A 12,947-nucleotide genomic window follows, 5' to 3' on the forward strand; every position below is an offset into this window, starting at 1 on the left:
AAATTTCCCACTAAACCAAAGATGTCTTTTAAAAAATGTCTTTTTTTGTGTGTGAATTCAGCTTCAGAGACTTGTAGCTTCACACCTTAAAAAACTCCAGAGACCTGGGATGATATATTGTGATTGGAAGGGTGTGCTGCTCGTTCCCACGTGAACACTGTTTCGTGCAAGTGTTTGTCCTTGATTTTTGCATGGCAGCTTTTTCAAGACATTTTCTAGCCTAGAAATTCCTGGGAATTTAGATACATAAATAGTCTTTTGAAGCCTTCCTGCAACAGTGCTTTTTAAAAATGGTACCTAAAACATGGATGCTTAACGCAAGGATCTCTCTAAAACTTCAAACTCATCAGTATTGCAGCATGAGATCTATGCGCGTTCAAATCCTGTTTTGACAGAGTTCAGATGATTATTCTCAGTGGTTGAAAACGTGGTGTGATTTCATGAAAGAGTGAATTTTGTCCTTACGGTCAGGACGGTTTTTTGAAAGCATTGCTAGGATGCTACTGAAGTTTTTGTGACCAGTATTACCTTTAAAAGCAGTAAACAAAACCCTTTTTGTTTGGGGTTTAGTGTTTTTTTTTTTTTTTGTGTGGCTTTTTTTGGTTTTGTTTTGTTTGTTCTGTTTTTTTTTTTGTCGCTGAGATATTTCAAATCTATATCCTACAGGCCATTGCTAGTAGGACCTTGAGAAATTGGTGTTCCTGCAGTTTTTGGCAAGCCCTGTGAGCTGAATAACTCTGTGATCCTCCTTCCAGAGTGAGTTGCTAGATTTCACGTCGCCAGGAGTACCCATGCCAGCCGCGTGTGCAGGTTGTCTGTTCCATTAGTGTCCAGGGCAAAACTATCTAAATCCACACATGGTAACCTCGCAGCCAGGTACAGCATTCAAGTGCATTAATCTCTTTTCTTTCTAGGCCCTGGGATGCAGCCACAGACGCTTGTCTGACATTCGCAGTGTATCTACTTGTGCTGATCTGTTCTGTGCTACCCCTGCATGCCTGGCGCAGCCACAGGCACCTGCCTTTTGCTTTGCTGGCACTTTGCATGTAATGCGGGCACCTACAGCTGTGCTGTCCCCAGCTACTGCTGGATGGGCTTGTGTTAGAGGAGCTTGATAGCTTAGCATGGCGCAGCGTACCAGCAATCTTGCTTTAGCAAACCAACTGCTAAAGCTATTTGCGCCTCATTTTTTTTTCTCTTGTAGTGGGCTGGCACAGCTTACTTCCCTGAATGTTGCTGATATTCAGAGTAGAGAATATGTTTTCTCATGAAGCTCCCACATTGTGAGGCAGATCTGCAACAGATAACCAAAGTGAATTTGGGAAATCTCATGTGAAAAAAACAACTTTGTAAAGTAAGAATCATATTGCTCTAAGATGAGGAGTAAAACTGTAGCAGTCAAAGTAGTTCCACGCCGTAAGCTGTTAGTGAGGTCTTAGGTACTGTTATAGGATGATTAGCAAACATCAGGAATTTTTAAATCTAAGTAGTTTTATTTTACTTGAGATGTCTTAGCATGAAGGCACTGGGCTTTGATGCAGGACCTGGATTCTATTTCAGCCTTGCTGGTAGAATTGAGTAACCTAATTTTCCTGCTTTTCAGTTCCCAGTCTGTAAAATGAGGATTATTTTATAGCACAGATGTTATGGGAATAAGATCTATTTATCACTAATGTAAGTGCTAATGCCATATTTAGCCCTTCAGAGTTGCCAAATTAACTGTCAATGCACCACTCCTGGGAGGCCCATCCCACTCCTGAAACGGGAGTTTTGTGTTCTTCTCACTACTGTCATTTTACAGAGGGTGAGTATAGACTACGGATAGTTTAAAGGATATTCCAAGAGTTGTATAAAGTCCGAGGACAAGAATAGATGCTGTAATCCTGCCTACCCATGTCCTGTGTGCTGGCTTCACTGTATGTTCCCCTTTTTGGAGGTTCAGTAAGAGTTAGAAATAAGTTGCAGGACATTAGCTTAGTCATCAGCACTGCACAAAAATAGTTGAATGGGTATTTTAAAGAAGTGACACGGCAAAACTGTTAGTGTAATTGTACCAATAGCAGAGCTGCCTAAAATAACAAGAACATGAGAAAGTCCTTTCTAACTGCAGCACTTTATCTAATACGATTTTTGCTTACTGTGGATAAAGCAATGAGAGGGTATCTCAAATATTCGGGCAGTGGTCCTAGATACTATGTGCCCCTTGTGTTAGGAATTACAACGCTTTAAACTGTCTGCCAGAGTTGTCAGCTAAGGTGAATAACTGAAGATTTGGGTGTTTGCCCAAGCTGTCCAGATTTAATTATTCTGTGAAACCTCATCAGAGATGAGCTGCACCTGTGATACTAAGAGAGAACTGTTTTGAAGGTAGTTCAGACCCTGATTCATAGCTCAATTTAAAAAATACTTATTTAGAATCTGAAAGTTTTTGCATCCCCATATACTTTGTTACAAGTAGTGTTTAGTCCTGATCTGATTTTTTGAGGGAGGTGGCAAATAGAGAAGATGCATTGGTAGCCAAAATGATGTTGACAAATTGGAGATTCAGCCTGGAAAAAAAGGATAAATGCAATACATTTAACTTGAGAAATAAACAACTGCATAAATACAAATAGGCCTATAGGCGAAGATCTGGGGGTTACTGTGGTTCACAAGGTGAATTTAAGTCAGGAATGCTGTGTTGCTTCAAAAGGCAAAGCCATCTTGCAATGCAAAACCAGAACATGTCACCTGTGAGACCTGTGAAGTGATCCATCTCTTTGGCACTTAGTACAGTCTCAGCTGGGATATAGTTTAGATTTTGGGAGCTGCAGTTGAAAGATGCAGATCAACTGGACAATTTGATACGAGTGCAGTGGGAGTGAAAAAATCTAAAGGGAAGACTGCATGTGTTGGAGTTCTTTGGTAAAGAAGAGATTGGTAAGGATATTTAACAACATTTAGCAAATGTGTAAATGGCTGCTTGAAAGAGGAAGAGAAGAGCTCTTTGTAGGCATAGGGTAAGAAGTAAAAGGCTTCAATCACAGATCAGAAGATTCAGGTTTGTAAATAGATGAAGTAAATGTCTGTCTGGGGTGACATAGATATGACCTGTTCCACTGTCATCCATGTCGTCTTTTCAACTCTCTCCCGGTTCTATGATTCTATAATTCTGCATGATTATATGCCTTGAGTTGGAAACTAATGTCCTTAATCCTCTGCAGCAGACAATGTGCTCAGTGTCTCCTGGAAAATCTGTTCCTGCAGCTAGGGCTGATGCTATTATAGATAATAGTAGCTGGGCAGAGGGAAGCGGTTGGGTGGGTATGTAATCTTTTGGCAGTCGTAAACAACATGGAGACATGAGTCAGGAATGACTGGTTATTCTCAGTTTCTCATGGTACAAAAGCTGTAGGACAACTACGTGAATAGTCAGGTGCTAAATGCAAAACAGGGAAGGACTTCTTCACGCTGTGTTTACTTAACCTGGGGAACTTATTGCTGTTAGATGTGTTGGGTGCCAAAAGCAATTAGACAATGTTATGCCAGCAGATCTGTCAAAAACATTTAAACATAAATAAACTGTTTCCAGCTCAGGAATTTTCTGAGACACATGTTGCTGGAGGCTGGGAGTGTATACCATGGAGGCTATCGCTATGTTTGTGCCCTGTTATTGTACTCTTGGCTCTTGCAAGTGGTGTCTGTCAGAGTTTGAAGGGAGAGCTGGTCCAAAATTTATTGAAGGAGGGTTTTCTCTTTCTCCAGCCTGCAGTGCACAGTCTGTGGAGGCATCCACATGCCTGATAATCAGCACATTTAAAATAGCCTTTTGCCGGTCAGGATCTGAGAAGAGGCCTGACCGGGATGACTTCTGTTCCCATCTGAGAAGTATTCTGTCAGCACTCCCACTTCAATCCGAGAAGTGCAGTGGAACAGCTGGGGTGGAGTGGGAAGAGGCAGCAAAAATTCTCTCCTAGGCATCAGACATTCTCATGTCTTTGCTGTGAATTTCAGGGCTAGTGCTTCCTAGATTATTTCCAGCAGGAATTGTGTTGTGAACTATCAAGTCTTTGCTGTTAGGAAGCCCCATCATGAGAGACATTTCTGAGTACGAAGCTTGGCATGCCTTACAGGAGGAATTGCAAATAGCCAAGAGGTATGTGAGCAAGGTCAGATAAAAACTGCATAAATGCTATGTGTCAATTTTTTCTCTCACAAAATTGCCCTATCTTTAGCAGGGTGGTATTATGAATGATCCTAAAATAATTTCTGTAGCTGACATGCTGCCATTCTGTTAGAATTATGTGTTGTGAGGACATGGCTGTGTGGGATTGATACACGAGGAGGGGGCATGCAAGCAGTGGACTCTTGGTGCTTTTCTGCCTATAAGCTTCACTCTGCCAACACTAAAACCACTGTGTTGACAAGAGTAAGCTATGAATTTTACCTGTGGGGCAAACAATTCAAAGTGTTGACAGAAGAGGATTGAGCACAATGGCAGAGGCTCTCTGGTAAAAGAACATAAGGCCGGGAAAGGCCATAACGAGAGCTAAGCACCTCTGGTCGTGTTCAGCTTGTTCCAGAATAGGGTTTGATGGGTCAGGCTGCTGGAGCATGTTGTTAGAGGGAATATTGCTGGCACACAGTCTGCAGATTGATGGATAACAAAACAGAAAACAGGCAGAATAATGTCCATATGAGAAGTCCTTAGACCAACAAAATGCAAGTCATTTTGTACCCAGTAAGGCATACACCGATGTGGAAAAGTGTCTTCTAGTTCTAGAGCACAATGCGTTGATCAGTGAGCAAAAAGACTGCTGTTTAGGTTTGGAAAGGTATTGTGGTACCTAGCTCTTTTATTAGGAACCTAAAAATACTTTTACAAGTCTGGAACAAAGCTATAGGAGGCAAGGGTCCTTTGAGGGTTGGCTGCATTGTAGGGCAGTTGTACTTGGCCTAGAGTAATGGCTGAAAATCATTATTTCAAGTTGAAAAATTGTGTACTTGCAAAATCCTCCTCAAAACTTTGTTAATGTCTTCCTAGGTATTGTCTCAAGATTCTTTGCTCTGTTTTTCTAACGTTAAAGCTTTTAAGACAAAGCAGAAGTATCCCATAGTATACAAACCCTGAGAAAAGGTTCTTGAAATTAAAACTGAAAAAAGAAAACCTCACTTTAACATTTCTTCAGCAGATTTCACTGCAGATGCTTCCCAAATAATTTTATAAGTAATTTGAATTAAAAAGCAACAACACTTTCAAAGGGGGTTGTACTTTGTAGGCATGACAAAAAATTACCACACCAGCTTGAAATGTTGACCCAACTAATCTGGCCACTGGCCAATACTGCATAGCTTATAAGCCCCTCATTTAGTGGTTGGTTTCTCTCATTTGCTAGAAAGAAATTTTAAATCCTATTTAACCTAAGTGCAAATGTTCTTATGAGCCGTATAGAAGTCCAGTCCTAGTGTACATCCTGCAGAGATCTTGGAAAGGAAGGCCCTTGGTTGTGATCACATGGTGTAACTATAGCCAGAACTGATGTTGCACAAGAGGAATTTTTATCCTTTGCAGAACTTAGAGCAGTCTGTGAGCTAGTTGAAATTGTTTTCTGAATTAGTACCTGTAATGGGATCTCATCATAGATTACTTGAACCAATGCACCTGAGCAACACACCCTCCTGTGGCCAACCTGGCTCTCCTTGCCTATCCCTGCCCTTAGCAGCCCCTATATCCGTTTTGGACCATCTAGACAAGAATGATGCTGTCTGCGACAGAACGTGCCTGATGCTAGAAAATCCCCAACTTGTCTTGATAGCAGTTTTATAGTTGCTTTGTGTGTTCTGAACAGCAAAAGCAGTCAGATGAGGAACTGAATAACTGACCTTTTATGTTGCTGTCATGTGTCGTGTGCCCACCTTGAAAAAAATTTCATCCTGAAGGTTAATAAAAAAAAAAGGCATTTTTATGCAGTGCACTTAAATTCCTCAATAGCCCTTGTGGAAGTGACAAATATGCCCTCAAGGTTTGTAATATATATTGGGTGTTGCATCATCCTTATAATGAATATTCTACTGGCTATTCTACTGTAGTTATTTCTGAAGTCCCAACCAGAATGGGAGATTTTTCTGCAGGTTGTTGTACTTGGTGCATACTAATTCCTTCTGAATTTATCTGCTTTGCTGAAATGGATTTTCCCTGCAGAGGAATTTGCCTTCCTGATATTGAACTAATAATATTAATGTGTATGTGTTTCTATTTGAAAGTGTTGGTAGCCACAGAGCACAACTCAGTTGTAATAATACTCAAGTTATTGTTATGAATGCATGCCAGGTTGTTAGTTTTCTTTTTTCCTGTAGTTGTATTTAGTGATGTTTTAAATACAGGAAATTTCCACCCAAAAAGAACAGCTCCTCTCAATGAAACATAAGAAAATTCTTCCTTGTATTCTTTGTTTCATTACTAGGATTTCTGCAAAGTTTATTTGGAGTTGTTTGTCCCCCAAAGCTATTTATTGGTGCCTATGCCACAGCAAAAATAGTTGGTCAGATGAGAGGAAAAATACATATTTGTACAGTGACATATTTGCAGTGATATCATCTGCTTTATGGAGAAATGCCTTTTGGTTCATCTTGTACATCTGTATCCTTAGCAGCAGGTGCCACTGGCAGACAATTCATCAAAGTTAACGTGATTGCTGAGAAACACTAAAGCCTTTCTTTTTTATTGCTGTGGGATGTGGTGTAAAGAACTGTGTACTCTGTGGGAGGGGGAAGAGGCTATGCTGACAAACAAGCTGGAAAGGTGGACTTTTCAACTCTACTTTGTTGAGGATTAAGCATAATAAAAACCAAATTTGTCCTCTCCATGGCTTGTGATGGGGAGCGAATGTGGGACACCTTGTCTCAGCAGGAGATGGGAGCACAAGTTCAGCGCGACGGGGGCCATCTGGTAGGTGTGGTAGAATACACTTGCAGGAAGGACAGGGATGAGAAGTGAGTAGGGATTTTTTCCAGTTGAAATGCTGCCAACTTAGTCATACCATCAGCAGATTCTGGACGCTTGCATTCTTCCCTTGGCAGGTGGCTTTAAAAGCAGCGCACGCTGCTTTGCAGATTGTACTGGGCAACTGTACCTGCCTACCCCACCAAGTGTTTGGCTTGACTACCTATAGCTACTGATGCCTACTAACCAGTGTGCAGCAAGATTTGCTGAGATTTTATGTCTGTCTGAACTCTTGCCCCACGTTGACAAGTGTAGTCTGGAGACCAGTGGAAATCATGAGTTTGTGTATGTTTAGATGGATATGAAGTAGCCAGGTTTGGGAGGAGGGAGCCTGGATCTGTAGTAAACAAAGCCCAGGAGCACGTGTGCTAGTGCTAAACTGACACATGGCTAAGAAAGGATGCTCTGTGGCACAACAGGGTGGAAGCATTAGCTGAGATTTAATCTACAGAAGAAGAAAATAGTGCAAAGCAGACAATGATAGAATTAATGACAACAAATTGCTAGCAATAGATATTATCAGCAGCAGGCATGGAAATGAGGATGGAGCATTCAAGTACGAATGGAGGCACATGCAGGCCCTTTGGTTAGAAGTATACAATGCTCAAAACCAGAATAGATCCTAATACTAAGACAGACTCAAATTTAGGAGCTGGGAGGTTGCGTCCTTCCCTCTCAACATGCAGCCATGCACGTGAGAGCATCCGTGTTATAGAAAGGATACCTGAGGTGCCTTTTCCTTATATCAACACTTTTACACACGGAAAATAGCAGCATTGAAACATCTGAGAAGTTGAGCAGGAGCTAAACATACTTGGTGGCAAAATAGTGATGCTGGGTAGTTTGGAAAATGCCAAGCAGGGAACAATTAAAGCCGATAGGACAAAAGTGACAACGAAATGGTGAGGTCTCACAAGCATTTCAAGGGATCAAAAGCTCAAACATATATACAGTAATACAATTACAAGCTCAGGACCTGCAGTATGATCATATTAGTAAACAACGCGATGATTAGATTGGCCTTCACAGAACATATGTAATCAGTATCACCTTGCGATTCTGCCACTCTGTGCAAGGCCATAGCTGAATTAGGAATCAACTCAGTCTCAGGGCACCAGATTTAAATCCTGTAACCCAGTTTAATTGCTGCTTATAGCCAAACTTTTTCTAAATTCTACAGTGATGCCAATGCGATGTTCTTTGCCTTTGTATAACCTTTCCTGCTCCTATTTGAAATTGGGAAGTCTGGGTAGTATCTATCGAAATTGTTTGGTTTATTGATTTTTTATTTTTCATGCCCTAAAGTGAGAGGGCTATCAGTACAACAACTTGGATATATGAAACAAAGATTTGAATTCTAGTTTCTTCAATATTTTAGAAAAGTTGTATTTTCATTTTCACAGCCAAGTTCTGGCTGTGTTTGAAGCACAGGATCCCCCGTAGAATAAACGATGACTTCCTAATTTCTTTGTGCTTTTAAGTAGTTATAGGTGGTTTGGTGCTTACCTAAGTGATAATAGTCTTTGCTGGTTTTTCAGGAGAAAGTTTTGATTCCTGAAGTGGCCTGATGCTGGGATTTTGGACCCAGGAGTCCAATTTCAGAATGTTGTTTTCCGTAAAGGACAGAAGTGAGAGAGCGCCTTCTCCTGGCAGAGGAACAAGAAGTGACTAATCACTGCTGAAAGTGGAACATTATTTATGAAGGCTGCTTAGAGCTTCACACATGTTGGTCTTGAGTAGCATTTGTTTGTGCTTGTTTATACCATTCTTCCCCCAAGTTCTATTAATGATGAGATCGAACTTGAAAAGGATCAATGTCTTAATTTCGTTTCACTGAGTATCAAATGTTAGGGGTGTCTCATAAAGGCAAGTAACAGAATTCTTAATGGTAAGTTCATTCACAAGGTAGTATAGGTTTTATCCATCCAGTGGTAGAATCTGACCTTTACAGAAGTTTATCTTTTCAAATGTTGTATGTGTTACAAATTCTTGAGATTCTTGTTGGGTTTCAAGGTTTTTTTCTACGTTAGATTGCATGTGAATACTGACAGAGTTTGGGGAGCTTTCTTTTCCTTCTAAATGGAATCTTATGGCCAAATAAAGTAGCATAAACAATTTGAAATGCAGGAAGCAGAGCAGGGTTTGGAGATCTAACCTCAGTGCCCTGGTATAATTTAAATAAACAACCAATGGAAAGTACTGTAATCTAGTGCACTTGTGCAGATGTTTGGCAGGATTCAGGACTGCAAGCACTGCTGCTGCATGCTACTCTTTTCCCTTCATCCCGGGGAAATAATCTTGTCAAGAAATGAAAGTGGGAGGAGGAAATGTATCATTCCAGCACAAGCTAGATACAATTCCTGTGCTCAGTATTTGTTAGAAGAGGCTGGGCAGTGAGATACCTTATATCTTTCAGACAGCCTATTGCAGATACAAATTTCAATGCCTGGCCTTACTTTTAGTGTAGATTTTTTTTTCTTTAACCAGTATGAATTATAAATTATGCAATAGTCTATCCTGTTAACCTCCTTGGACTAAATGTATCTGAGCTGTAAAACCCAGAAATTCACAAGAAGAGTTGCAGTATCTTTTGATTGAGAAGTTTCTCATGAAGGGTAACCTACAGCCAGTCTGTGGCCTGAGCAACTCCAAGAATGGTGAGGTGCCATGAATACAGGGTAGACAAGCAGAAGAGTTTTAATTTATGAAGAAAACTCAAATGGGCTCATCTTCTGCTGCAGTTAGGGGCCGAGTATCACAGAAATTGTGACTGTGTAGGGAAATCAGCGTAAGAAAATTTCAGTGGGAGATCTTATGGAAGGGAAAAGTAGTATTTATTTTAAAAATCTTTAAATTGATTTTACCTGCTGACGATTATTTTGTCATAGATTTCACCCATCTGCATACTTGTACCCACATGCCCACAAGCACAAGGAGGTGTATGTTCGAGTGGTCTGGCAAGGATCGCTTGTGTGTGATGTAGAGGGCAAAGGATACCAGATGTCAAGTCTCTAGGGTTCTTCCTGATGTAACAAGCATGTTTTTGGACAGATCTTTTGTGCCCTTTAGGATTCAGCCGCTGTTGCAGGGTGGTGCTTTGCTGCCGAACCTTGCTTTCTCCATCTTCCATAAATCTTAGGCCAGGATACCAACCATTGCCTGTTTTCCTTGTGGGCTAAGGAGGATAGGAGTGGTGGATGTGACACTGCTTCTTCTTTGGTGTGGTCTTTGTTAGCAATACAGGCTCTTCTTTTAACCCCTGTCCTCCTGTTTCTTCTGGTGTTTGCACCTAGACATTTCAGTTCAGACTGCATTTATGCCAGTCTTCGTATTTCTGTAACAAATCTCTCCAGCTGGAATTTTTAAGTGCACCCATTGTAGTCTTTCTGCACTGAAGTTAGCAGTAAAATTCTTGTGGATATGCAAGAGAGGGAGTTGTGTCAGTGCTCGGTACTTTGGAAAATTAACTCCTTAGAAATCCAGTTGTATACCACCTCTCCTCAAATAGGGGAGGCACTCCCAGCATCAAGTTTGGACTAGATAGCATAATGTTATGACCCTGCTGTAGTTCTAGAAACGTAGTGTTGCATGAGCACAGAGAAGCAGTTAGGCTTTTGCCTGAAAATGAAAATATATTTTTGTGTGACAGTGTTTCCGTCTGGCACCTGTTTTCAGATTTGGGTCATGTGAGAACAACTTTGTTTCTTCATGCTTAGCAGAAAGGTTTAGACCTCCAGAAATGTGAACTTTGCTCTAGTGTCACCATGCTGTCAGGGCTCAGCACCGGATTGCTTGTTCATCCAAGTTGTTCCACATGGCTGCTACCTCTTGGTCACCTTTAGCTTTTGTACCCCTTGGCTATCTGCAGGAGACAACCTCACTTATGAGAAGATCCAGCAAATAACAGAGAGAGAGAGTACTTTGATGCAGGACAGCAGTGCCAAGAAAAGCTACTTGTATAGCTCGAGGAGATTGTGGTTCCAAGAATCAGTTCAGTGAGACTCACTCATGCGTACAGAAAACAGGTACTGGCCTTGGGCTTCTGGGAAACTTTCTCTACCACCCTACTCTTCTTCCCCAGTTTTCTGTCTCTTGTAGCGCATTCGAGTTAAGAATACTAAGTTTATCTGCACAGTATAGTTATTAGTCTTCTGTGGAGGGTCCCTGGTGATTGTGTTGCATTAGTACTTCAGCTTTTGCACAACATATGTGAGTTTCATGGGTCGGTGGCTTTTGTCACAAGAGTGCTTGGTTATTGAATGAGCCTACCTGCAGTGATTTGAATGTTTGATTAAAACTTGATTTGATTCCTCTATCTGAGCTGAATATTCAGCAAAGAGTCTAAAACACCCCAGTGGACTGAAACGAGGGGAAATAGGAATGGAGAAGCAGGGAACGGGGGTAGGGGCAGAAAGCAGCTGCTAAAATGTTCAGCAACCACTTAGAACTACAATTTAAATTCAGTAAAATTTCCAAGCTAAAAACAGTCTTCTGCAAAATTGTCAGCTTACACTGTGTGTTGTGGGTGGCTATGAAGAATTCTGCCTTTTAAAGAGTTGGCAGTGGGGTTTGGCAGAGGGGAGGATATAGAAAGCGAGTTGTTTTTGCATGCAAACCCAGTGTTGATGAGGTCTCTGTAACACAACTACCATGGAGAGGGTTAAATAAGTACTTGAGATACCAACTTCGAGCTGGAGTGCTGCCCTAGACTACTTGAGTTGGGGAAGCACGTGCATGATTCCCTTTCATCCACAAGCTGAAGAAGAAGCCAGAGGCTGTGGAAAAAATAGTGGGAAAGGAACTAAAAATGTTATGAGTGTTAGAAGGAAACTTCCTGCTCTTTAACATGACATCCTGCAATATATAACCCAGTCTGGAAAGAAATTTAGTTGGTACTCAGGTGTCAACTATGTGGGAAGCAGCAAGTTCCCTAAGTACTGAGCAACAGTTTGGGCCTTAGCCTGTGGCAGGATGGGTGTGAGGACTCTGGTAAGCTCTAGCGAGTTGTTCTAACAATAGCATGGAAAATCTAAAAGCCCACAGACCAGATGTCAGTGAGCTCCTGTGTGAAATTTCACCCGTGGTTTATTATATGCTGTCTGGCTTTTTCACCCTACTGCACTCTCTCCAGATGTTTTTCTGGTACTCATAGTGCAGCACCAAAGGAAAACACCACTAGAAGATCACACAGCTGTATGTGAATAAACCACTTATGGGAGGTGGTAGTCAGCAATGTAATCTTATGACACAGTTAGCAGTGAGCCTGGAGCATAATGGCCAAGCCATTGCACTGTCAGCTTTTTGCGGGTCCTGGGAGCAATGCTGGTAATTGGCTGTGCTTCATCAGGTCTCTTACAGAGTCTGACCTAACTTGGTCTGCCCTCTCTCCATGAACTGGAAAATCTCAGTCAGCAGTACCAAGGATCTCTGGTTTCCTTGGGAGCTTAGCACTAGGTCTTATTTACAACATGGGATGGATGCTTGGAGCAGCAGGGTAGGGAGAGCATGTTATCAGACTGCCCGGTGCCTTGTATCTTGAAGTTGCCAGCACCTGGGAATGCATCACTGAGTGCTGATAGCAGGGACAACTAAAAGGCTATTTTCTTAACTCCTGCTGTTTCCCTTCTGCATCCCCCTCCGTGTCCATCATGTGGTGAAGTTAGCAGATGGGCTGCCCCTGAGGTGACACATGCTTACCTGCAGGGAAGAGAAACTCTTGCACCAATTCCCTGGTGAAAGTGCTGCTGCTGGCAGGCAGGCAGCTCTGTCACTTGGCAGCAGGCCTCAGAGAGAATATTACTTTGTCCTTGTTCTTAGTCCTGTTTGCCAGGTTCCCTTCTGATTGCCAGGCTGGTAATGCATGGGGGAGATAACCCTGGTTCAGTGAGCAGCAATTCAGTCTGTCATCAAACAGAAAATACTGGGGCAGAACTAACAGAGCCATGTGCTAAGCTAATTTGGTGTC

General features: G+C 41.7%; 1 protein-coding gene across 11 annotated transcripts in view; it reads left to right on the top strand.

The window, feature by feature from the left end:
* TSPAN4 (tetraspanin 4) overlaps positions 1-12,947 on the top strand; it is a 464,080-nt gene that overhangs the window by 202,824 nt on the left and 248,309 nt on the right. The window lies entirely within an intron of this gene.

The sequence above is a fragment of the Phalacrocorax aristotelis genome, chromosome 5, assembly GCF_949628215.1.
Source record: "Phalacrocorax aristotelis chromosome 5, bGulAri2.1, whole genome shotgun sequence".
NCBI classification, from domain to species: domain Eukaryota; kingdom Metazoa; phylum Chordata; class Aves; order Suliformes; family Phalacrocoracidae; genus Phalacrocorax; species Phalacrocorax aristotelis.